The 24,247-nt window shown below is 38.3% G+C and overlaps 1 protein-coding gene across 4 annotated transcripts in view; it reads left to right on the forward strand.

Moving 5' to 3' along the window:
• The first annotated feature begins 480 nt into the window (after positions 1–480).
• MAP3K2 (mitogen-activated protein kinase kinase kinase 2) overlaps positions 481–24,247 on the forward strand; it is an 87,296-nt gene continuing 63,529 nt past the window's right edge. For 2 of the 4 annotated variants that reach the window (XM_027588421.1, XM_027588425.1), the window contains exon 1: positions 481–608. The gene's annotated coding sequence lies outside the window, so the exon portion shown is untranslated. Of the gene's footprint in view, positions 609–733; positions 825–24,247 lie in introns of those variants that run through there. The other 2 variants (XM_027588424.1, XM_027588422.1) reach the window with 2 other exon arrangements.

Here is a 24,247-nt window from a genome sequence, read left to right on the forward strand (position 1 = left end):
AGCATGGGCGCGCGCGCCCGCGGCGGGTTCCGCTCCCGGCGGGCGGAGGGCTGCGCGCGCACGGGCGAGCCAGCCGTGACGTGCGCCGCGCTACGCCCGACGTCACGGGTCCGTGTGTAGTGGCGGCCTGGCTGCCCTCAGCAGCGGCGCCTGACGAAGGTGGTGCGGCTGCTGGGTGCGGCGTTCAGGGGTCGCGCGGCGTGCGGCGGCGACGAGGACCACGACCGGCAGGCCGGGCACCTCCAGCTGCGCAGTAGCCGCTCCCGCCCCTTCTCCGGCCTTTGGCGGCGCCCTGCCCACGGCTTCCTCCTTTCCTGCTCAGCTTCGCGCGGGCCTCGGGGCCGCGGCGGCGAGAAGCACCGAGGGGCTCCGAGAGGCCCCGGCCGGCCGCGACGGTCCACGCGCCTTCCACCCGGCGCGGGCTCCATGTGAAGGAGGGATCCGGCTCGCGCCAGACTCCTCGCGCGCCCCTCCGGCCCCCAGGGGCCCGCGGCCTCCCCCGACCGGGGGGCGCGGTGACAGGCCGCGCGGGGGCGGAGGGGCGGGCTCGGAGGCAGTGGCAGCCCCTCCTCGGGCCTGCGGCTCCCTACGTCCCCGCGGAGCGGCCGGTACGTGCCTGTGTTTGTGTGGGGCGGGGGCCGCGGCGGGCCTGTGCGCAGCTCCCCAGGCGCCGGGTGGACAGATCTCGGGGTCTTGCATCCTTTCCTGAACCCCAGGTCTGAGCGAAGTAGACTGTTGGGCTGTGTAGCTGTCAGACACGTACTCTGCAGGGATTTTAGAAGGAAGATTGCAGCTGGTCCCTGGGAGAAGAAATGTTATATGCAGTAAGCGAAAAAGTGCTTGTCTTTGCACTGTCACACTGTGATAATCTATTGATTGGGGGGTTGATTTTTCCGTCTAGCTTTAGCTAGCACTTACGGTGCGGCGGACATTTGTCTTGCATTGTCTGCCTTCATCTCAGCACAATGAGGTCGCCCCATTTTACAGATGAAAAATTGAGTCTCGGAGAGATTAGGGAATTTGCCCAAGGTCATGCAGCTGGTAATCCGGGAAGCCTTGATTCTAATATGATGTCTTTTCTGTAGGACTGTATTTTTGAGTCTTGAAAAAATAAATATGTGAGGAAAATGAGAATAGTTGGAGAGTTTCTTCCTGGGAGTAAAATTTAAACATCATTGATAGGGGTAGTTTTCTTGTACCTGACGTAGGCTGTTCGATGTGTTTTGCTGCAGCCTAGCCAAATCATTTTCTTGGCTTTTTTTCTTCTTTTTAAAAATTACTTTTAAAAGGTGGCGCAGGGCACCTTTACCCTTTTGCAGTAGGGCGGAACAGAAAACAAATTTCACTTTTATTAAGAGAAGAAATGTAATAAAGACTAACACTCTTAAAAAAGATGACAAAAAGGAAGAAATATAATTGGTAAAATGCATATTTCCTGAAGAGTTACAATTTTACTTGTGCAGTTTATTCTTGACACATACGGGGAACTCGCAGTTGGGTTATTAGCTTGAGATTCCCTTATTGCAAAACTTGTTGCTGAATTATGTGGCAATGGCTGAACATACTTAGTAATTGGTGCAGTCTTATGCAATATATCTGAATTGAGTGTCAAAATTAGTGTGTAGAATATCGTAGAAATCATCTTTTAATGGTGTGATTTTTTTTCCCTTTCATTTGTGTGTGGTGATGATAAGTGTTTATAAACTAAAAATTGTCATTTTAGCATTGGCCTGTATTATTTCTTTGATTATGGTTAGTGAAAAAGAAAATATTTCTCTTTACAGAAGAAAATATTGATAGATTCCTTTGAGTAGTCGAGGCCTCACGTATAGTTGTGAATGTTTAAGAAATGTACTGCTGCCCAGGGCGCCTGGGTGGCTCAGTTGGTTGAGCGACTGCCTTCGGCTCGGGTCATGATCCTGGAGTCCCGGGATCGGGTCCCGGGATCGGGTCCCACATCGGTCTCCCTGCTCAGCAGGGAGTCTGCTTCTCCCTCTGACCTTCTTCCCTCTCGTGCTCTCTATCTCTCAGTCTCTCTCAAATAAATAAATAAAAACTTAAAAAAAAAAATGTACTGCTGCCCAATTACCCTACTCTATAATTTTCTCCAGTGTATGATCAGGTTTAAGACAATTTATAGTTGAATGTTTCTGTATTGTCTTTAGAGAAAAGGTCAAATTACAGAGTTGACAAATGGTTGGTTCATAGATTGATTTGTTGTTTGGTTAAAATGTGAACTATGTTGAGTCCTGTTGATTTATGTTGAGTGTGATCTCATAGAATGGGTATCTTGGCATGATCTCCATGTGTCTCTTTTGAGAAAAGTAGCTGTTAAAGGCTTATTTTTAAAAATTGGATTACATTATGGACTCAGTCTATTAATGGATCTTTCATTTTTAGTTCCCTTCCTGCTACCAAAGCTGTAAACTGTATTTAATAGATCCTGTATTAAAGTGAAGTCTTGTTAGGGTCATGACAGCTTTGGTTTTGGGTGGATCTTTTTTTTTTTTTTCCTTGTAGAATTGGAGTTCTCTGGGCCCCTCAACACCCTCCCCCAACTTTTTTTTATTATGAAACAATTTCAAGCGTATAGGAAATTGCTAATAGAGTGAACATCCTTATCATCCTCTAGATTCAGTATTTGTTGACATCTTGTTGTATTTGCTTTAGCTGTAAATATGTGTGTATTATTTTTTGGCTCAGCCATTTGAAACTAAGCTGTAAACATTATGACACTTTATCCTAAATATGTCAGCATACATTTCCAAAGATGGACATTTCCTAACATAGCCAAAATACCATTATTGTTAATTTTTTTAGTTCATATTTTCTAATCAGTAATTAATTGATAGTTTCTTAATTGATAATTCCTTAATGTAATCTAACATTCATATTTAAATCTCCCTATTTATACTGTTTGGTCTTTTATGTTTTTTTTTTACACCCAGCCACACCAAACCAAGATACAGGGTTTGTTCACTGCGTTTGGTTAAGTCTCTTTGAATCTAGAACAGTTTTGCCTCCCCCTTTTAAAATGAGGTTGCTTTTTTTTTTTTTAAGAGATCAAGCCAGTTGTCTTATAAAATGAGTCACATTTTCTGTTTGTCTGATCTTTTCCCCCCTCATGGTGTCATTTAGTGTGTTCCTCTATTCCCCTGTATTAACTATAAACTAGCTTTAAGGGCTTGATTAATTTTAAATTAAATATTTTGGCAAGACTAACCCTTAAGTGATACTGTGTAGTTCATATTGCTTCCCATCAGGTCATATACTGTCAAGTCCCATTATTTGTGATGCTGAGTTTGATCACTTGGTAATGGGGGTTAAGGTAAGGTATATTTTCCCCACTGCAATTAGCAATCTGTGGCATGGTAAATTAGCACGGTAGTGCTGGCTGTTCTCCAATAATCTGTCACTGAATAGTTGTAGCATATATTGCTGACCCTTGTTAGGCTAACTTTTGATAATTTCAGTGAAAATCGCAGGAATTATAAAATATCCTATACAGCTATATTAATCAGATTCTGATTTTGTGGGTTTTAAACTTTTGTAATTATGAATTCAAGGTATCTCCTGTTATGAATTAAAAAAAACAAACCTGGCTTGTGAAAAATGAGAAAAACTCAATGCCTGTCTTTTCCTGGACTCTCACTGAAGGAGTACGTTTAAGTTTTTCTTAGCCATTATTTGTTGACAGACAGAAATAACTAGAAATATAATAAAGGAAGAATGGATTTACTAAAAACATTTTGAGAAAACTGTCTATTTTCTGGTATAATGCAAGAAGCACTGGATTGAAGGTCAGAAGATCTAAATTCTAATAGTAATTCTACCAGTATGTGAAGTTGAAGAATTAAAAATTTTAAATTAAAATTTTAACATCACTCAGTGTTCTCATTCCATAATGATCAAGTTAGTAAATATTTGTGAATTTCTTTTTATTGAAATATAATTGACACACAGTATCCTATTAGTTTTAGGTGTATATCATTGTTATTCAGTATTTTTATGCATTACAGAATGATCCCCACAATTAGTCTAGATACCATTGCTCACCTTACAAAGTTATTATAATATTATTGGCTATATTCTCTATGCTGTATATTACATTCCTGTGACTTACTTTATGAATACTATGATTTCTGATAATGAGGTATGTTGGCTACATTTAGAGGTGAACCTCATTTTAATTAATCCAGGTAGAAATAAATCAAATATATGTAATATAAAATTGACTTTATTTCCCAACTAATTAACTGACATTTAATAGGTTATTGGTTTTTAAAAAAATTTTTTTTAGGTTACTGTTTTAAAGAAGGTTTCATAATAGGGTTTACTTAAGTAACACATTCTCTTACTAAAAAATATGATTTAGGGGTGCCTGTGTGACTCAGTTGGTTAGGCGTCCAACTCTTGATTTCTTCTCTGGTTGTCTGCTTGGGATTCTCTGTCTCTCTCTCTCCCCCTCCCACTTCCCCTTCCTTTCCCCTCCCCCACTGCTGGTGGGTGCTCGCAGGCATGAGTGCTCTCTCTCCTCTCTAAAATAATCTTTTTTAAAAAATAGGATTTAATTCATTAAACAGTTTACATGAAGTTTTTTTCACACATCTCTTTTGTAAGTCAGGATGAACTGTATATATAGAAATAAAGATTCTTTCCCCTTATTCTCAAGTGTTGTGTGAGGTATATAGCTCTCTGTACACACACGTTTATAAGAAACGTGTCTGTATAGTTTTGTGTTTTTTGCCTTGTACATCCCTGAGAGTTAATTGGGAACATTGGTTGACTGCATTTTTTGTGATGTTAATTATGGATTGGCTTTGCAACGTATTTTGTATTGTTGTCTTGTTACTTAACTCTCAGATTGTTGCTTAATTTTTTTGTTACACTTTGTCTTCCCAACTGACAGGATAGGATAGAATCTTTGGAGTCCTTCCTCTCACTTGCACACTGCCTTTCTTACAAGTGCTCAAGAGTGTTTTTTTTTTGAGATTCATAGTACCATAAACTTTATAAGCACTGTGAGGTTTATAAACTTTGGGAGGTTTTTCTAAAGGTAATTTTTCCCATTTGTGCAGTTAGTCATTTGTGTGGAGTTTAATTAATAATGACTAATTAAAATAATAGTTTAAGATATGATTTTATCAGCATTCTTTGGTAATTCCCAAATTAGGTCCCCTCATCACCACTACCTCAAAATGCTCCTCAAGCACACTGCACCTGCCTCTACCACGGTACTCACCACATCGTGCTATAATTATTTCCGTGTCCTCCACTAGGAAGTTAGCTCTTTCAAGGACAGAGGCAGTGTTTTGTTGATTTTGGTGCACATAGGACAATGCCTGGAGCCAAATGTTTATTGAATAAATACAGAATTGACAGACAGAAGGGACCTCTTTTTAGAGTGTCCTAAGATTCTTAAAAGGTGGTGCCTACCAAATCACTGATCATTTACAAAACGTTTCTTCTTAATTTGCTGGTTGAGTTTTCTTTGTTCTCTTTGTGGTATTGTTTATTTAGCAAATTTAAGCACTTTCTACATTATGGGCACTGATTTAAGTACTATGCTAAAGATACTCATTTAATCCCTGTTAACAACCAAATGAATTAGTTACTATTATTATACTCCTGTTACAGATTAGGGAACTGAAGCACAGAGACAGTGAGTAACTTGCGCATGTTCACACTTCTTGCGCTTGGTGGAGGTGAAACTTGAATGCAGGCACCCTAGCTCCACAGTCTGTGCTCTTAACAGTCGCATCATGTTGCCTCTCTGCTTTATCAGGGCAACCAGAAAATTAGATTTGCTTTGCCAGAGTACTGTCATTACCATTCATGGAGTGCCTGCTATGTACCAGGATGGGGAGGGCACTTCAGAAGGCCTTGAAGAGGAGGCAGTACTAAACTGAGTTAACAAAATTAGTAAACTCTACAGATTAACTGACTGTGATTATAATGTTTATTGAAAAAAATTAAATATTTGAAAAGGTAAAGAAGAAAAAATTAATAATCAGTTAAGAGTATGTACTTGGGAGTCAGACCTGAATGTGAGTCCCAGCTCTGTGGTTTAACCTCTCTATACCTCACTTATCTGTAAAATAGAGATAATAGTACTTAACTCATAGGTTTGTCATGAGGCTTACATGAGATAATATGTTTAGTGCCTTGCATATAAAAAGTGTTCAAAAAACATTTATCAGCATTGTAAAAATCTCCCATAGTTCACTTAGGTTATATCTGTTTTAATGTACATAGAAACCATTCTCCTTGATGTGATTAAGACTGGTGGTGTTTAGTTTAATTTTTTTAAAAATATAAGGGGAATTAAAAATGACACATTTTTACTTTAAATATTTTATTTAAAAAATGGATATGTAAAAACGTCTGAGTTAGTGATCCATCTAGAATTGTATGATTATTCCCCTTAGTCTTTTACAGTTTTTTCACCTATGCCCACTTTCACAACAGTTTTTTTTGAAACTAGCCTTTGAGTCTTTCTAAACACTCAACTTCATTTTCATAGAAACAAAAACTCTACTCACATTCACAATTTCATTGGTTTATATAATATTTAAACTATATAATTATAACAAGTACATAAAGATGTTTGATTCTTGGTAAGTTGATGAGTGCAGAAATGTACTGGTTTGGTAAAAAATGAGCTTAATTAATATCGAATGTTCAGCATTTTATTAGAAGACATTATAGAGAGGTAGAGAGTGTTGGTTAATTTGCCAAGTTGGTTTGTTAAGGAGTTTGGATAAGAGAAAATGTTGATTCCTTGCTTTCTATTTCTGAGTTTATGGATGTATGTATTATACAGATATTTAAACGAATACGGAATGTAGATTGAAAGCTAATTGTCATAATATCTCAATTTTACCTCAGTTCTTTAAGGTTGTTTTTTTCTTTTTCCCCAATCTGTGTCTTTGCTTTTTCTTTGTATTATGGTTCTTTGGCAGTGTGGCAGATTTCCATTCTTCATATTTGTCATCATCTCTCAATATTTTCATCTCTATTATTTTACTTTGCATCCTAGGAGAGCTGCTTGTGTTTGACACAGTGTGGTTGCAAACACATTCACAGTTCTGCTCTTTTGCCCTCCAGTGTGTACTAAAAAATATTTTTCATCTCATGAGTATTTTAATTCTGTAGTTGAATTTGTATTATCTTAGTAATTCTTGGTCTTTCCCATTTTTTTCCCCTCTCATCCTTGTTTTGCACCTAAAGATCTTTCCTTTAACTTCCATTTATATTTCAGAAGGGCATGTCTTCAGGCATTGAGGATATCACACAATTTTCTACAAATTTCAGACTGTATCTTGGGAGGAAGAAGTAACATTTGAATGTTACATGCCAGAGGCTTTACACACATTAATTTTACAGTAACCATGGTAGACCATATTCTGATTTTACAAGCAAAGAAATTGAGACTTAGGGGTGTTAAGAATCTTGTTCATAGTCACATAGTACAGTAAGGGATTGTGCATGGCTCTTCTACTTAGAGCAAGGGGTCCTTAGCTTTCTCTCTGCCTCCACATTATTTGCAGGAAGCATTCTCCTTGGAAATATCTTCACTGGAATCTCCTGGGTGTAGGGCCAGCATAATTTTTGGAAAACACACTCAATACAGATATTATTCTTACCTCTCATTCTTTATAATTGCTAAATCAGAGAGGTCTGATAAATATTTGGGTAAACTTGAATGATTTCTTTGTTTGTGTTAGGCACAATTTTCAGTGGAACGAGAATAAACTGGTCCATTTTAAGTGAATGGTATGGGAAGTATGTTAATTTTTCTCGTATCTAGGAAAAGTGATATGAGAGAGCTTAATGTACTTGGTCAGAGAATTGATGAAATTTCTTGAATGAACATGAGGAATTTCCAGTGTAATTTTTAAATTAAGTTTTAGACTATCATTCTGAATAGGCTATGAATAGTAACCCTCAAACTCAGGGGCTTAAAACAACAAAGATTTATTTTTTGCTCATGGTGTGTGTTCATTGAGGGTCAGTTGGCTTGCTTCTGCTCAACATTGTCATCCTTAGTTTGAATTCCACTTTGGATCCTTACTTTGGGACCTCACTTGGGAGCAGCCACTATCTGGAACATAACTGGTTGCCATAGGTAAAGGAAAAACACACTAGAGTGTTTTTTTCCTTTATAGTGTGCTTCCTGGAAGGAAAATCTTTTTCTTTATCCTTCTAGGTTCTTTGATAAATTGTCATAAGACTGATAAACCGAATTGAATTACATATGTATGGGAGCCCCATAAGAATATGAGACCCACAGGTAGTCAGGCAGTTGAGGCTTATATGCTGTCCTGAGCAGAGGAGAAGGGGTAGGGGTCTGGGACTTCAAGGTGGGGGAGGAAGACAATGATTTATGGGAGGATGGGAAGAACCAGTGTTTCGTAAACATGTTTGCCATGCTTTGTGGAGACATTGGGACAGAGAGGAATTTGATCTCCAGGTCCTGCTAGTTCTCTTGCAATTACCATGCCTCCCCATATTCTTTGTAGTTATCTCTGGTGATAGTTTAGATAGACCAGACCCTCTATCTAAGTTCTTTTAGGCGGTTAAGGGGAGGTAAAAAGCTCTCTCTGAATCTTTTGGGCCTTGATTGACTTCAGTTCAAACTAATCCACATGCCAAAGTGGCATATTTGGAGGGGGCTTGTTCTGAACCCCTTCACACTTAACACTTTGACACCTCTTGTCACCAGAAATGTGTCTGTGGGAGGGGTTTCCACACCTTAAACAATTCTGTAATATCCAGCCAAAGATATTGTCAGATCCCACAGGTTAAGACTGCCCTCCCTGTTCAGACCCAGTGGCAAGACTAGGTAGTTGCCTATGCTTCAGACCAATGGGCTGTAAATCAGAGGTTCCCATTTTGGGATTTTTTGGGGTTCGATTAGTTTGCTACAGCAACTCACAGAATTCTGGAAAATACTAGATTACTGGTTTATTATAAAAGGATATAACCCAGAAATAAGCAGATGGAAGAGATGCATAGGGCAATGTTTGGGAAAAGGAGGGGGCCATGGAGCTTCCATCCTTACTTCCAGTGTGCCACTCTTCCAACACCTCTGGGTGTCTACCAACCTGGAAGTTCTCCCAACCCCATCCTCTTTGGTTTTTAATGGAGGCTTCTTACCTAGGCATGTTGATTAAATCAGTTGGCCATTGGTAGTTGAGCTTAATCTCCGGCCCCTTTCCCCTCCCTAAAAGCCATGGGAAGGAGCTCAAAGTTCCAGTCCTCTAATCACATGGTTCCCCTTGGCAACCAGCTTTCGTCACTAGGCGCTTTTCAAAAGTCATTTCATTAATATAAACTGAGATGTGGCTTAAAGCTATTCGTTGTGAATAACAAAAGACCACCTACATTATTCTAGCTACACCTGTAATGAGCATATCACAAAGCACACGCTTGTTGAATCACTATATTGTTCACCTGAAATTAAGGTAACATTGCATGTCAACTATACTTCAATTAAAAAAAAAAAAAAGACCTGGTTTTTCTGAGCTCTTTGCCAGAAATGGGGACAAAGACCAGATACATATTTTTTATTATAAATTGCAATCTCACACCAGGACAGAAGGAAAATACAATGTGTGAAAGCATACTCTGGCTTTTAAAGCTTTTACCTGGGAGAAACGTTCACCACTTCCACCTACATGTATTGGCCAGAGGAAGTCTGATGGCTGTACCTGAGTTGAACAGGGTGGGAAAGTTCAGTATTTCCAAATACCCAGAAGGAGAACATCAAGTATTTGTGAACAGCCCTACCACAGAAACAGTGCTGTGGAAAACTATTCAAAAATTATTTTTGGAAATTATTAATAGGAGCCAGTGGGAAAAGTATGGAATAATTTTTTTTTATAAGTCTTTGGGAACAGATCTACAGCTTAAAATGAAGTCAGTTTGTAATTGTTTCTATGCTATTATTTAATAATTGCTAAATGTTCTAAAGTCATATTGTATTTTAGATTTGACCTAAAGATGCTTAATTATCATTATTTGATAAGTTTGTGATTACTATAATTATTACTATAAATGTATATATATATAAATAAAATAAAAATAAAAAAAAATAAATATAAATAAAATAAAAAATAAAAAAATAAATATATAATTATTACTATAATTACTATAAAAGTATAATATATAGTATAATTACTATACTATAAGTTTGACTGACAACTGCATTTTAATGGTATTTGTGGAGTTTTTTTTTTTTAAGATTTATTTATTTTAGGGAGAGCACGTGTGGGAGGGGGTGTGGAGGGGCAGTGGGGGAGAGAGAGAATCTCAAGCGGACTCTGAGCTGAGCACGGAGCCTGACGTGGGGCTTGATCCCAGAATCCTGAGATCACCACCTGAGCCTAAATCAAGAGTGGGGCGCCTAATTGACTGAGCCACCCAGGCACTGCTCCCCTTTTATTAAGTAGGCTTCATGCCCAGCGTGGAGCCCAACTTGGGGCTTGAACTCATGACCCTAAGTTCAAGATCTGAGCTGAGATCAGGAGTCAGATGCTTGGCTAACTGAGCCACCCGGGCACCCCAGTGCAGTTTTAATACAAAGTATTTTGGTTTTTGGTTTTAATACAATAAGGAAATGAGGCTAATGTCCTCTGATTTAATTTAAGGAGAGATTAACATCATGATATATGTGGTGGCTTTAATGTATTTTTAAATCAGTTTAGACATTTAAAAATAGCCTGTGGATTCCCTTTTAAAATTAGTAATATTTTATTGTATGACATAATGTATAAGAAGAGTACATCAAACTGTATATAAAATTTCTGAGTTGCTTAGACACTATAGGGAAACAAAAGAAGTAGAAGGTAGCCGAGCCTTAGTGTTGATAAAAATCTACTTTGAGAGATGGTATGATGTTAACTATCTAGTCCGTAAGCAGTACGTGGCTGCATTCTAACAACTTCACCCCTAAACCATGTCCCTGTTTATATAATCTTGTCTCATGATTTGGGAAAGGGTAGATCCTAGTTATGCGGTCTGAGATCATGTAATGTATATTAGTAATTAGTATTACAGAGTTTGCCCTCTAGTCATGGACTGTTGCATACTGTACTGTTGAGAGGTTTATTCAGGGATGTGCCAGAGGGATTTCTTGCCTAGAGTTTTTCTGAAAGGAGTACCACAAACTGTATTCCATACAGTTTGTTGAACACTGATGGTAGGTGGAAAGCCTTCAGTCTTAAATCTGACATTAATTAGAAATAGACTGTGACGGAGGGCTTCAACATTTCTGAATTTGAAAAAGTTGTCCTAGGTGATTTTTTAAGGACCTGTCTAGCCTGTGAGACCCATAACATAGTAGAAAATAGTAGAGAGTCAGAAGAGATTGAAGTTCTCCTGCTTGGGGTGGTTGTTAAGATGACAGTAGTCTAGGGAAGATTTGTTATAGGGCAGCATTTGGAGGCTAAATAACTCTGTTTAAGTGTGACTGATTTGTCAGAATAAGATCTCTTAAAGTTGTTTTGTAGCCAGATACCTTGCATTGAGCTTGACATATAGTAGGCTTTCAGTAAAATGCTTGTTGAAAGAGTGAATGAATAACTTCAGAACTAATGTGATAGAAATCAGAATCATCTGTGGACAGTTTAGTGACAAAATCCAGGATAGTAAACCTTGAGCCCTAGAAAATAACAAAGAACTGAAGTATTCTCATGTTATGAACAGGGAACCAAGACTTTGGAAATACTTTAGCTGAAAAGAGAGGGAAGCCCAGTGCTCATTACATCAAGCATGTGATTCCTGATCTTGGGGTTGTGAGTTTGAACCCCACGTTGGGTGTAGAGATTACTTAAAAATTAAAAAAAAAAAAAGATTGGGAGGGGGTTCGAGTAGTTGCACTCAATTAGAGGGTTCAATCAGAGAAGGAGAAGTGCTATATTATGGAATAAGGGATTTATGCAGCAGAGCCATAGAGTAGAGCTGGTGGAGAGTCTGTGGAAAGCTGTTGCCTCTGCATAGCTATCTCTTCTGTGGTTTTCAGTCAAGTTTTTGGTGGTGAACCTGCGGGTGCTGTTTGGTCAGCAAGGTGCAATCGAAGAGCTGTATACAGAGCAGGGGAGAGTAGAAACATGGTGGAATCTGCTGGCAACTCTGTGCCTGTTTATCTAACCCTGATCTTCAGAGTAATTTCCTCCTTTGGCCAACTCTAACCTGGAGCCATATGGGAAGAGGATTCTGGGAAATGTAGTTTAAATTTAACCAAGTTGGCGTAGTGCAAACTGCCACAGCAGGTGAGTGTGGGGTGGGTGGGGAACTACAGTGTGGGATGTGATTGTGGTGACAGTGATACTTTATAGATCTAGGTTCATTCTACTATGAGAGCAAGTTCTTTAAATTCTCCAAGGCTTTTTCCATCTCTCTGAAATGGGGAGTGGGAGTGTTCTGAAGATTAAGTGAAATGTTTGAAAGCATTTAGCAGAGTGTAAGCACAGTGCAAGCTATTGTAAATAGTAGCTTTTATTAAGAGTAGTAATTAATAGTGAGAAGGGAAAAGTATATTTTGAAAGGGGAGGGGAGAAGTGCAGGGAAGAGAGAGGGATGGTGAGAAGAATAAAGTAGAAGACATGGTTCCTGTATTTGAGAATGTTGTAGTCTGGCTGCAGGGAACTCATGTAGATACATAGACGATTTAGGAAGCTATTTTAGGAAGTAATATCCTTTAAGAAAGATGGTTCTTTGTCATGTTGAGTGGAGAGACAGCAAGTGCTGTCATTCTAGTGTAGTTTAGGTTAAGTGGTAATGTATGTGAAATGCCTAGCATACATAGAGAGGATAATTATTTTCCACTTCTGTCATTTATAGAGGGAAAGATGACCAGTGAGGGCAATAGGGAAGGTTTAAACTGAATCTCTAAAAGGTGGTTTGGACAGGTAGAAAAAAGGGAGGAAGCATTTCAGACAGAAGAAATAAAAAGTGGGCATCAACAAGACATGTAGTACTTCATTAGCACAGCTCAGTACCTGTTGATTCCTACTGTTTGCTTTTGGTAATCTATTTGTAATTTCTAGAGATTGTCTCTGTTTGCTCCTGCTTGAGTCAGTTGCCTACCTCTATAGGCCATCAGTTGCCTACTTCTAGGCCATCAGTTTAGTGAGGGGTGTGGGACCACACTGTGCTAGTTTGGTGACACTCAGTAATTCAGTGGGTGATTGGAGGTGGGAATGGTCAAAGGGACAAGTTTCTAGAAGGCCACTATGATGGGTGAATAACTTCAGTCACTCCCTTTGTTGTAGTAGTTTCCTATTATAATTCTACCTTGTTCCTTTTTTTTTTTCTTAGCACAAGCAGGGTGGGAGTGGTAGGGTGGGCAGGGAGGGGTAGAGGGAGATGGGGGGGAGCTCAACACAGAGCTCAATGTGGGGCTTGATCTCAGGACCCTGAGATCATGACCTGAGCTGAAACCAAGAGTCTGGATGCTTAACTGACTGAGCCATCCAGGTGCCCAGTAATTCTACTTTGTCCTCTTCAGTTCCTCGAATTAAGCATTTTAATCTTGTTTCATACAATTAATATTTATTTAGGTTTACCACATTTGCCAGGTTTTTTTTTTTTTTTTTTGCCTAGCATTTGTTCTCCTGGAATCACTTTCTTTTTTCTTGAAGTATATCCTTTAGAAGTTCCTTAATTAAGGATCTTTTGGTGGTAAATTATAATTGTCAGAAATCTTTAGCTCTTGTTCTTGAATGATATTTTAGTTGTGCATGAAAATCTAAATTGGCAGTTATTTTTCCCTCTGCATTTTGAAGATACTATTCCATTTAGTTTTCTGCCATATAATTGGATATAAAAGGCTGTATGGATGTTTTATTAATGATAATGTATTTTATTGTGTTGTTAGTATATAATTGACTTTTGAATGGAAATATTTGTGTTGGTTTTCTTTTTCTTACTATTTTAATTTAAAAATTCACCAAGTAGTGGGGTGCTTGGGTGGCTCAGTTGGTTGGGTGTCCAACTCTTGGTTTCAGCTCAGGTCATGATCTCAGGGTCATGGGATTGAGCCCAGTGATGGGCTCCAGGCTCGGTGGTGAGTTGGCTTGGAATTCTTTTCCTCTGGTTCTCCCTTTGCCCCTCTCCTGCATGTGCACTCTCTCTCAAATAAATAAATAATTTTTTTTAAAGATTTGTTTATTTGAGAGAGAGAGATTGAGAGAGTGTGTGTGCGCATGCGAGTGAGGGTGGGGCAGAGGGAGAGGAGAGAGAATCCTGAGCAGACTGGCTGAGTGTGGAGCCTGACCTGGGGCTTGATCCTGCAACCCACAATATCACAACCTGAGCCAAAACCAAGAGTAGGTTGCCCAGCTGACTGAGCCACCCCGGCACCCCTAAATAAATCTTAAAAAAAAATAATTCACTGAATATTTATTGAAAATCTTAGGAATATCAAAGGGATGAGTAAAATAAGCCTTTAAGCAATTTGTAGTATAGTTTTAGTTGTTCACATGCACAGTTTCTAAAATGTTTGACTACCTTCTCTGTTTTAGCACTGAAGATAGATAAACTGGTCATTATTTCTGTAATTATAGAGCTTCATTTTGGTGAAAGGGAGGCATACACTTTAGAGTGACTGTACAACTTACTATCAAAGTATGCTACTTTTGAGAGTGAAAGGAGACTGTCTTAATAATTATCCTGGGACAACAGAAATAATCTGGGACTGTCCTTAGCAAACTGGGACATATGGTTTACCCCACCTACGTGCAGATGAGTATGTTACAGGAAATATGTACAAAGTACCATGAGAACATTATAAATAATATAATATAAAATGCAAAAAAATTATTGATGGGGTGCCTGGGTGGCTCGGTGGGTTGAGCGTCTGCCTTTGGCTCAGGTCATGGTCCCAGGGTCCTGGGATTGGGCTCCCTGCATCGGGCTCCCTGTTTGTGGGGAGCCTGCTTCTCCCTCCTCCCCATTCATGCTCTTTCTTGCTATCTCTCTCCCTTTCTTTCAAATAAATAAATAAAATCTTTAAAAAAATAGTATTGAAAAAAAAGTTTAAGTAGTAGTATGTAAATATCCAAATACTGAAGCTATATTTAATTAATGATAGCAGTAATACTTCTGATTTCCTAGGAATGAAACATACCTAGATGTCAGCTTAACCTAATGAAAATATGACAAAAGCCACAGTTGGCAAAAAATTTTAAGAAATCTCAAATTGGGTACATAGGAGACCATGCCCAGAAATGGAAGAAAATGGGGTGCAAAGTGCTCATAGTGGCAATTAACTAGAGAAGATTTTCTGAATAAGTTGTTCTGAGATGGATATTAGGAGTAAGAATTCCTAAAGAGGAGGGAGAGATGGGCATTCAGGGGACAGGCAGAAGCCAAGGACCAGGAGGTGGGATCTGTCAAGTCATTTGGGAAAGGCAGGTAGGTTGGATTGAATAAGACAGATGTGTGCTGTGTCATGTTGTGGTTGTAAGGAGAGTAAGATTTGAGATTTGTTTATTTAGGGTATTGTTAGTTGGCTTGCCATGTACAAAGTGCTTTTAGGTCCTGTGGGAGATAGAAAGATATGTAAGTAATATTTCTTGTCCTCAAGGAGCTTATTATAATGAAGACACAGCCAGGTGCCCACATACAGCCTTTTTACAAAGCATGAAATGAAAGGGATTATGGGAATTAATTTGATGAAAATATCTAGCCTTGGGGTTTTATGTTGGAGTTTGAGGTTCTGGCAGTATATAGTGACTTCAGAGTTCTGACAGAGAAGTACTATGCTTGATATTATTTGGGAGTTTTGATATGATAAGCAACAAAGTGTTCAGCTCCTATCAGCAGAATGAGTATGTTCGATATAATCCTATTTTGACCATAACCCTGGTCATGATTTTATTATACCAATATTAAAGTATATTTGCCTTTCTAATCTTTGGAAAGATTTTAGAATTTTAAAAAGATATTTCATCATTTTCATAATTCAGGTGATCAGTGAGGGGAGCATACACAGTAGGCATGTATTAAATGTTGGTTGAACAAATAAACAAATGAGAGACAATATAATGTAGCATGTAAAAATGGATTCTAAACAAGATTGTCTGGGCTCTGATGCTGAACTTAGTAAATGTTAGTTGTTGTTATTTTTTGGGTGTTCACTATGCTCTGGTATTGTTCTAATAAGTGCCTTGCAAATACTTGATTCAAAACTTAGAGTAATCATATGAAGTGGGTACAGTTACTTTCCCCAGTTTACATTTAAGGAGATGGGCACTGAGAGCCATTATTATTATTTTGTTGGTGAACCGTTGAGTAATGTTTTTGGAAAATCATTTATTAGTCTTTTCTTTCTAGTGCCTGATAGAAATATCGAGGAATGACAGCCAGGATGCAGATATCTTATCTACATCAGCCTATAGTGATTTGAGAGTTTTGGGGGAAAAAAAATTGTCTTCAGAGTTTTTGAATACTTGCAGTTAGGATATATCTGACCAATGATGGCAAATTTTATTTTTTAGAGTCAGAATTCATTTATAGTCTGGCAAATAAAGGGGCTACCAGTCTGAGTTATATTTCTAAAAATCAGACGAGGGGTATCTGTAAGGTAGTGAGATTCCTGGTGTGACATAAATTGGCTTAATCATGGTCAGCATTGCAGTGCTTGTAGTGTTATAGAATAAAATTTTTGTAGCTTGATTGAGATATTGACATAAACTGCACATTTAAAATTTGTAATTTGGTAAGTTTAGACATACGTATATACCTGTGGAACTGTCACCCTTATTAAGATTGTGAATGTATCCATCATGCCCAAAAGTTTTTCATTAGAGTATTGATTTAAGAGCTACCCTCTTCAAGATAATCTAATGCAGGAAAAAAATTAAGATTCATACACATTTAAAATAAATTTCCTAGTCTCAGTATGGTTTAGGAAGTAAGAGAAAAAAATTTAAGTATATCAAATTAATTAACAAATGTTCATATAATTATTACCTTATGCCAGGCCCCTCTAAGCACTTTATAAACATTAACTTGTTTAATTCCTATGGTAATCCAGTGATGGTATTATACCCAATACACCAATAAAAATCTTTGTATTACAGATAAGGAAACTAAGAGAGATTGAGTCATTTGCCTAACGTCACACAGCTAGTGAGTGGCAGATGCAGATTTCAAACCCAGGGAATTTGGCTCTGAAGTTTGAGCTCTTAACCATTATGCTTGCTGTTCTTTTTTTTTTTCCCTTCCTCCCTCCCTCCTTTTCTTCCCTTCTTTGTGTAGTTTTGTTTTTATTTAAATTCCAGGTAGTTAATATGCAGTGTAATATTAGTTTCAGGAGTAGAGTTTAGTGATTCATCACTTACATACAACACGCAGTGCTCATCAAAACAAGTGTCCTTAAGAGCTCCTTGGATGGCTCAGTCAGTTAAGCGTCTGCCTTGGGTTCAGGTCATGATTCCGGGGTCCTGGGATTGAGCCCTGCGTAGTAGGACTCCTTGCTCAGCGGGGGCCTGCTTCTGCCTCTGCCCCTCCCCGCTACTTTGATCTCTCTCACACACTCTCTCAAACAAATAAATAAGTAAAATCTTAAAAAAAAAAAAGTGTCCTTAATACCCATTAAACATTTAACCCATCCCCCTGCCCACCTTCCCTCCATCATCTCTCAGTTTGTTCTCTATAGTTAAGAGTCTCTTTAATGGTTTGCCTCTCTCCTCTTTTTCTCCTATATTCATCTGTTTTGTTTCTTAAATTCCACATGAGTGAAATCATACGGTATTTGTCTTTCTCTGACTTAGTTTGCTTAGTGTAATACTCTCTAGCTCCATCCACATCATTTCAAATGGCAAGATTTTTTTTATGGCTGAGTAATATTCCATTGTGTGTGTGTGTACACAGTATATATATATTATACCACCCTTTATCCATTCATCAGTCAGTTCAGTCAGTGGACATTCGGGCTCTTTCTATAATTTGGCTATTGTTGATAATGCTGCTATAAACATTGGTTTGCATGTACCTCTTCTAATCTGTATTTTTGTATCCTTTGGGTAAATACCTAGTAGTGCAGTTCCTGGATCCTAGGGCAGTTCCAAGTTTTAATTTTTTTGAGGACCCTCCATAGTGTTTCCTAGAGTGGCTGCACCAGTTTGCATTCCCACCAACAGTGTAAGAGGGTTCCCCTTTCTCTGCATCCTTGCCAACATCTGTTGTTTCCTGTGTTGTTAATTTTAGCCATTCTGACAGGTGTGAGGTAGTATCTCATTGTAGTTTTGTATTTCCCTGATGATGAGTGATGTTGAGTATCCTTTATGTTTCTGTTAGCCATCTGTATGTCTTTGGAAAAATGTCTGTTCTGCCTGTTTTTAAACTGGAGTATTTGCTTTTTGGGTGTTGACTTTGATCAGTTCTTTATAGATTTTGGACGCTAACCCTTTATCAGATAAGTCATTTGCAAATATCTTCTCTCATTCCAGAGTTGGCCTTTTAGTTTTGTTGTTTCCTTTGCTGTGCTTTTTATGTTGATGTAGTCCCAATAGTTTATTTTTGCTCAGGAGACATATCTAGTAAGAAGTTGCTACAGCCGATGTCAAAGAGGTTACTGCCTGTATCCTCTAGGATTTTGATGGTTTCCTATCTCACATTTAGGTCTTTCATCCATTTTGAATTTATTTTTGTGTGTGGTATTTTTGTGTATGATATAAGAATGTGGTCCAATTTCATTCTTTTGTGTGTTGCCATCCAGTCTTCCCAACACCATTTGTTGAAGAGACTGTCTTTTTTCCATTGAATATTCTTTCCTGTTTTTTCGAAGATTAGTTGACCATAGAGTTGTGGGTCCACTCTGGGTTTTCTATTCTGTTCCATTGATCTCCGCTGTTTTTATTTTTGTAGGGAGCATGACCCACTGAGAGAAAAAATGTGGATGAGTATGAAGTAATGTTAGAGATGGTAAATATATTCAGTTTTTGTATAATACTTTAAAAAGAAAAATCAGGGATGCCTGGGTGGCTCAATCATTTAAGCATCTGACTTTGGCTGAGGTCATGATCTCAGGGCCCTGGGATTGAGCCCCATGCCAGGCTCCCCACTCTGCAGGAAGTCTGCTTTTTCCTCTCCCTCTGCCCCTCCCTCTACCTGTATGTGCATGCTCTCTTCCAAATAAAATCTTTTTAAAAAATTTAAAAAGGAGGAAAATAAGAATTTGCTAATTTCATAAAAATTGATACTCTGCATTCAGAATGGCCAGGTTTTGCATTCAGATCCCTATATGATTCTAAAACATTCTACTGTAATACTCTGCTTCCCAAGGAGATGTGAAAACTTATATTTGATTTGCCAAATAAACTACATATTCTTTTGAAATATCAGTTCAAGAAATGATAAAACATTTTAACTAAAAAATCCTTTAGAACTTGTTAAGAGGAAGGAAGCAAATCCTAAATATAACAACTATCATGTCAACAGGGATCGCTCGATGGAAATTAGACTTTATCTTTTAAGGATGTGCAGACATGTTTACAAATGATTACCATTGTATATGAGGTGTGATCATTCAACCTAATCTGAAATTACATATGAGTTGTGGCTAATAAGTTATCGTTAAGAATTAACCATTTATTGCATCTAGGTAAATACCATTTTCTTTAATCGTTCTGGGAGACTTTTGTCATATTATTTAAATGTTTGGGGAACACTTTTAAAATTCTCCTTAAATTTGAATTTTATATGGTTTCAAGTAGATTCTATGGTGCAAAGTTTAAAAAATTTGAAAAGATACATAGTGAAAGTCTTTCTCCCCAGCCATCCCATTCTTCTTAACCAGAGGTGACCAATATTACTAAGGAAAATCCATCTTAGAAATTGTCTTCAGGGGCGCCTGAGTGGCTCAGTCAGTTAAGCGGCTGCCTTTGGCTTAGGTCCTAAGAGCCCCACATGGGGCTTCCTGCTCAGCGGTGAGCCTGCTTCTCCCTCTCCACCGCTCTCTGCCCTGCTTGTGCTCTGTCTCTCGCTATCTCTCAAATAAATAAAATATATATATAAAAAAAAGAATTTGTCTTCAGAGTTTTTGAAAACTTGCAATTAGGATATATCTGACCAATGATGGCAAATTTTATTTTTAGGATCAGAATTCATTTATAGTCTGGCAAATAAAGGGGCTACCAGTCTGAGTAATATTTCTTAAAAATCAGATGAGGGGTATCTGTAAGGTAGTGACGTAAATTGGCTTATTATGGTCAATGTTGCAGTGCTTGTAGTGTTATAGAATAAAATTTTTGTAGCTTGATTGAGATATTGACATAAACTGCACATTTAAAATACGTAATTTGGTAAATTTAGACCTATGTATATACCTGTGAAACTGTCACCCTTATTAAGATTGTGAATGTATCCATCACGCCCAAAAGTTTTTTTTCTTTTTTTTAAATATTTTCTTTATTCTTTTAAGATTTTATTTGTCCAAGAGAGAGCACAAGCAGGGGGAGCGGCAGGCAGAGGGAGAAGCAGGCTCCCTGCTGAACAAGGAGCCCAATGTGGGACTTGATTCCAGGACTCTGGGATCATGACCCGAGCCGAGGGCAGAGGCTTAACCGACTGACCCACCCAGGCGTCCCACCCCCAAAAATTTCTTCATGCCCTTTTGTAATCCCATTACTATCTTGCTTCTATCCATTATCCCTAGGTAACCAGTCATCTGCTTTTTGTCACTATAAATTACCTATTCACTTGGTGATGGACATTTGAGTTTCCAGTTTGGGGCTATTACACATAAAGTTGCTGTGAACATTTGTGTACAAGTATTTGTGTAGACATATGCTTTCAGTTTTTTTTTTTTTTTTTTGAGTAAATACCATTTCTTTTTTTTTAAGAATTTTTTCCATTTATTTGAGAGAGAGAGAGAGCACAAACAGTGGGGAGGGGCACAGGGAGAGGGAGAAGCAGACTCCCCACCGAGCAGGGAGCCCCACATGGGACTGGATCCCAGGACCTCGGGATCATGACCCGAGCAAAGGCAGACTCGAACTGACTGAGCTACCCAGGTGCCCCAGTAAATACCACTTCTTGAATGGAATGGGTGGGTTGTAGCAAATTACCAAACTCTTTTCTAAAGGGGTTGTACCTTTTGACATTCTTAGTGGCAACATGAACGTTTTAGTTGCATAATGTCCTTGCATCCTTGTCAGCACTTTAGATTGCCCATTCCTTTGAATCTGAATGTGGTTTTTCTCCCCGCCTTCTTTCCAAAGATGGAAAGGAGGGAATTTTACCTTTTTTTTTTTTTTTTTTGGAGCAGTTTTAGGTTTACAGAAAAGTTGAGGGTAAAGTACAGAGTTCTCACCTACTCTCTTACCCCCTCCTACTTCTCCAATTTATTAACATCTTGCATTAGTGTGACACATTTGTTATAATCGATGAGCCTATATTGATAACATTATTATTAACTAAAGTCCATAGTTTACATTAGGGTTCACTCTCTGTGTTGAATATTTTGTGGGTTTACACGTACTTACCGTTATTACAATATTATGCTGTAATGTGAACAGTTTCACTGCCCTGTAAATCTGTGGTTCACCTATTCATCCCTTCCTCTTGTCTCTTGATCCCAGGCCCCTGGGATTGAGCCCTGCATTGGGCTCCTTGCTCAGTGGGGACCCTGCTTCTCCCTCTGCCTGCTGCTCCCCCTGCTTGTTCTCTTTCTCACTCTCTCTGTTGAATAAATAAAAAATCTTAAAAAAAAAATGAAATCTTTACCAAACTCAAGGTCGCAAAATTTTTTTCTAGTATTTTTGTAGTTTTAGCTCTTATATTCAGATGTATGATCCATTCTGAATTAACTTTTGTATATGAGATAAGGGGGGAGGTATCCAATTGTTCTGCCACCATTTATCGAAATTAAATCAATGTAATTCACTATATTAGCAAACTAAGTAAAGGAAAACCATCATCTCAACAGACACAGAAAAACGCATTTGACAAAACTGAACACCCATTCTGATTTAAAAAAAAAAAAGGTTCCTATCAAAGAATAAAAGGAACCTTCCTCAACCTGATAAAGGCATCTAGAAAAACAGCCAACAACTTTTTCATTGATGAAAGACTGAATGCTTTCCTCAAGATCAAAAACAAGGCAAATGACAAAGGGGTCTAAATGACTCAATGAGAAAAGAATAGTCTTTTCAACAAATGGTGCTGGGACAACTAGATAGCCACATACAAAAGAATGAAGTTAAGCCCTTGCCTTACCATCTACAAAAAAATTAACTCAAAATGGATCAAGGACAGAAATAAAAGAGCTAAACCTGGAAAATTCTCAAAAAAAAAATAGCACTAAATCTTTATGACGTTGGGCTAAGTAATGGTTTCTTAGACATGATACCAAAAGTACAAACAACAAATGAAAAGATAGGTAAAGATTTCATCACAAGTAAAGACCTTTGTGTTCCAATTGATTTATTTTCCCGTGCAAACCAGTTCTGCATTCCCGGAATAAATACTACTTGTCTTGATATATTATTCTTTTCAAATGTTCCTGGATCCAGTTTGCTAAAATTTAGTTATGTATTTTTGTGTCTATGGTAATGAGGTATGTTGGTGTCTCAATTTTTTTTTTTATGTCTTTTATTTTTTGAAGATTTTATTTATTTATTTTAGAAAAATGAGAGAAGGAACACAGGTGGGGGGAGAAGAGGGAGAAGGACAAGCAGTCTCCACGCTGAGCGCAGAGGCCAGTGCGGGGCTTGATCCCGTGACCTGAGCTGAAATCAAGAGTTGGACACTCAATCAGCTGAGCCACCCAGGCACCCCCACATTTATCTTTTTAAAGAGATTTTTTAAAAAAGGTTTTATTTATTTGTAAGAGAGAGAGAGAGCACAAATGGGGAAGTGGCAGGCAGAGGGAGAAGCAGGCTTCCTGCTGAGCAAGGAGCGTGATGCAGGACTCGATCCCAGGACTCGAGGATCACAACCGGAGCCAAAGGCAGACGCTTAACCGTCTGAGCCACCCAGGCGCCCCTTAAAGAGATATTTAAAATAGGAAAAACATCTCTTATATGTGTATCTACATATTTACTATTTCCTGTACTCTTCATTTCTCTGTGTTGTGCCTCACTTATATTTGATGGCATTATCCTTCTCCCTGAATGACTCCCTTTAACTTTTTTTTTGTCTTTTTGGAGCAAATCTTGTGAAGATTTCCTTCAGCTTAAAAAAAAAAAATCTGCGAAGGCTTTTTTTTTTTTTTCCTCTGTTTTTGAAAGGTATGTTTTTGGGTCTAGAATTCTAGGTTGATAGTTTGTTTTTTCAGGACAGGTGGTCCCTTACTTGTAATGGTTCCACCTAATGATATTTTGACTTTATGGGTAGTTTGAAAATGGTATACATTCAGTAGAAACTGTCCTTTGATATTTGAATTTTCATATTTTTCCAGGCTAGTGATATGTGGTACAAGAAATACTCTCTTGATACTGGTCAACCAGCCACAACTCCTGGTGAGCCACACGACTATGAGAGAAAGCAACCAAAACACTCACAACCATTGTGTATTTATGCAGCCATTCTGGTTTTCACTTTCAGTACGTTATTTAATAAATTACCTGAAATATGCAACACTTTTTTTTATAAAATAGGCTTCATGTTAGATGGTTTTATCAGACTGTAGGCTAATATAAGTATTCTGAGCATATGTGAGGGAGGCTACACCAAGCTATGTTGTTTGGTAGGTTAGGTATATTAAATGCATTTTTTACTTATGGTGTTTTCAACTTACGATGAATTTATAGGAACATAACCCCATTGTAAGATGAGGATGATCTGTATTTTAAAGATGTTGTTCCCCCGTCTTCTGGCTTACATTGTTTTTTTGTTTTTAAAGATTTTATTTATTTATTTGTCAGAGAGAGAGAGAGAACACAAGCATGTAGGAGGGGCAGAGGCAGAGGGAGAAGCAGACCCCCAGCTGAGCAGGGAGCCCGATATGGGACTTGATCCCAGGACCCTGAGATCATGACCTGAGCTGAAGGCAGAAGCTTAATCGACTGAGCCACCGAGGCGTCCCTGGCTAACATTGTTCTTGTTGAGAAGTCTGCTGTCATCATTGTTTCCATGTATATAACGTGTCTTTTAAGTAATTTGATTGTGATTTACTTTGGTATAGTATTCTTCATATTTCTTGTGTTTGGAGTTTGTTGAGATTTTTGGATCTATAGGTTTAAACTTTCCATCAGTTTTGGAACGGTTTAGATATTTCTTCAAATATACTTTT

Source organism: Zalophus californianus, chromosome 3 (genome assembly GCF_009762305.2).
Source record: "Zalophus californianus isolate mZalCal1 chromosome 3, mZalCal1.pri.v2, whole genome shotgun sequence".
NCBI classification, from domain to species: Eukaryota; Metazoa; Chordata; class Mammalia; order Carnivora; family Otariidae; genus Zalophus; species Zalophus californianus.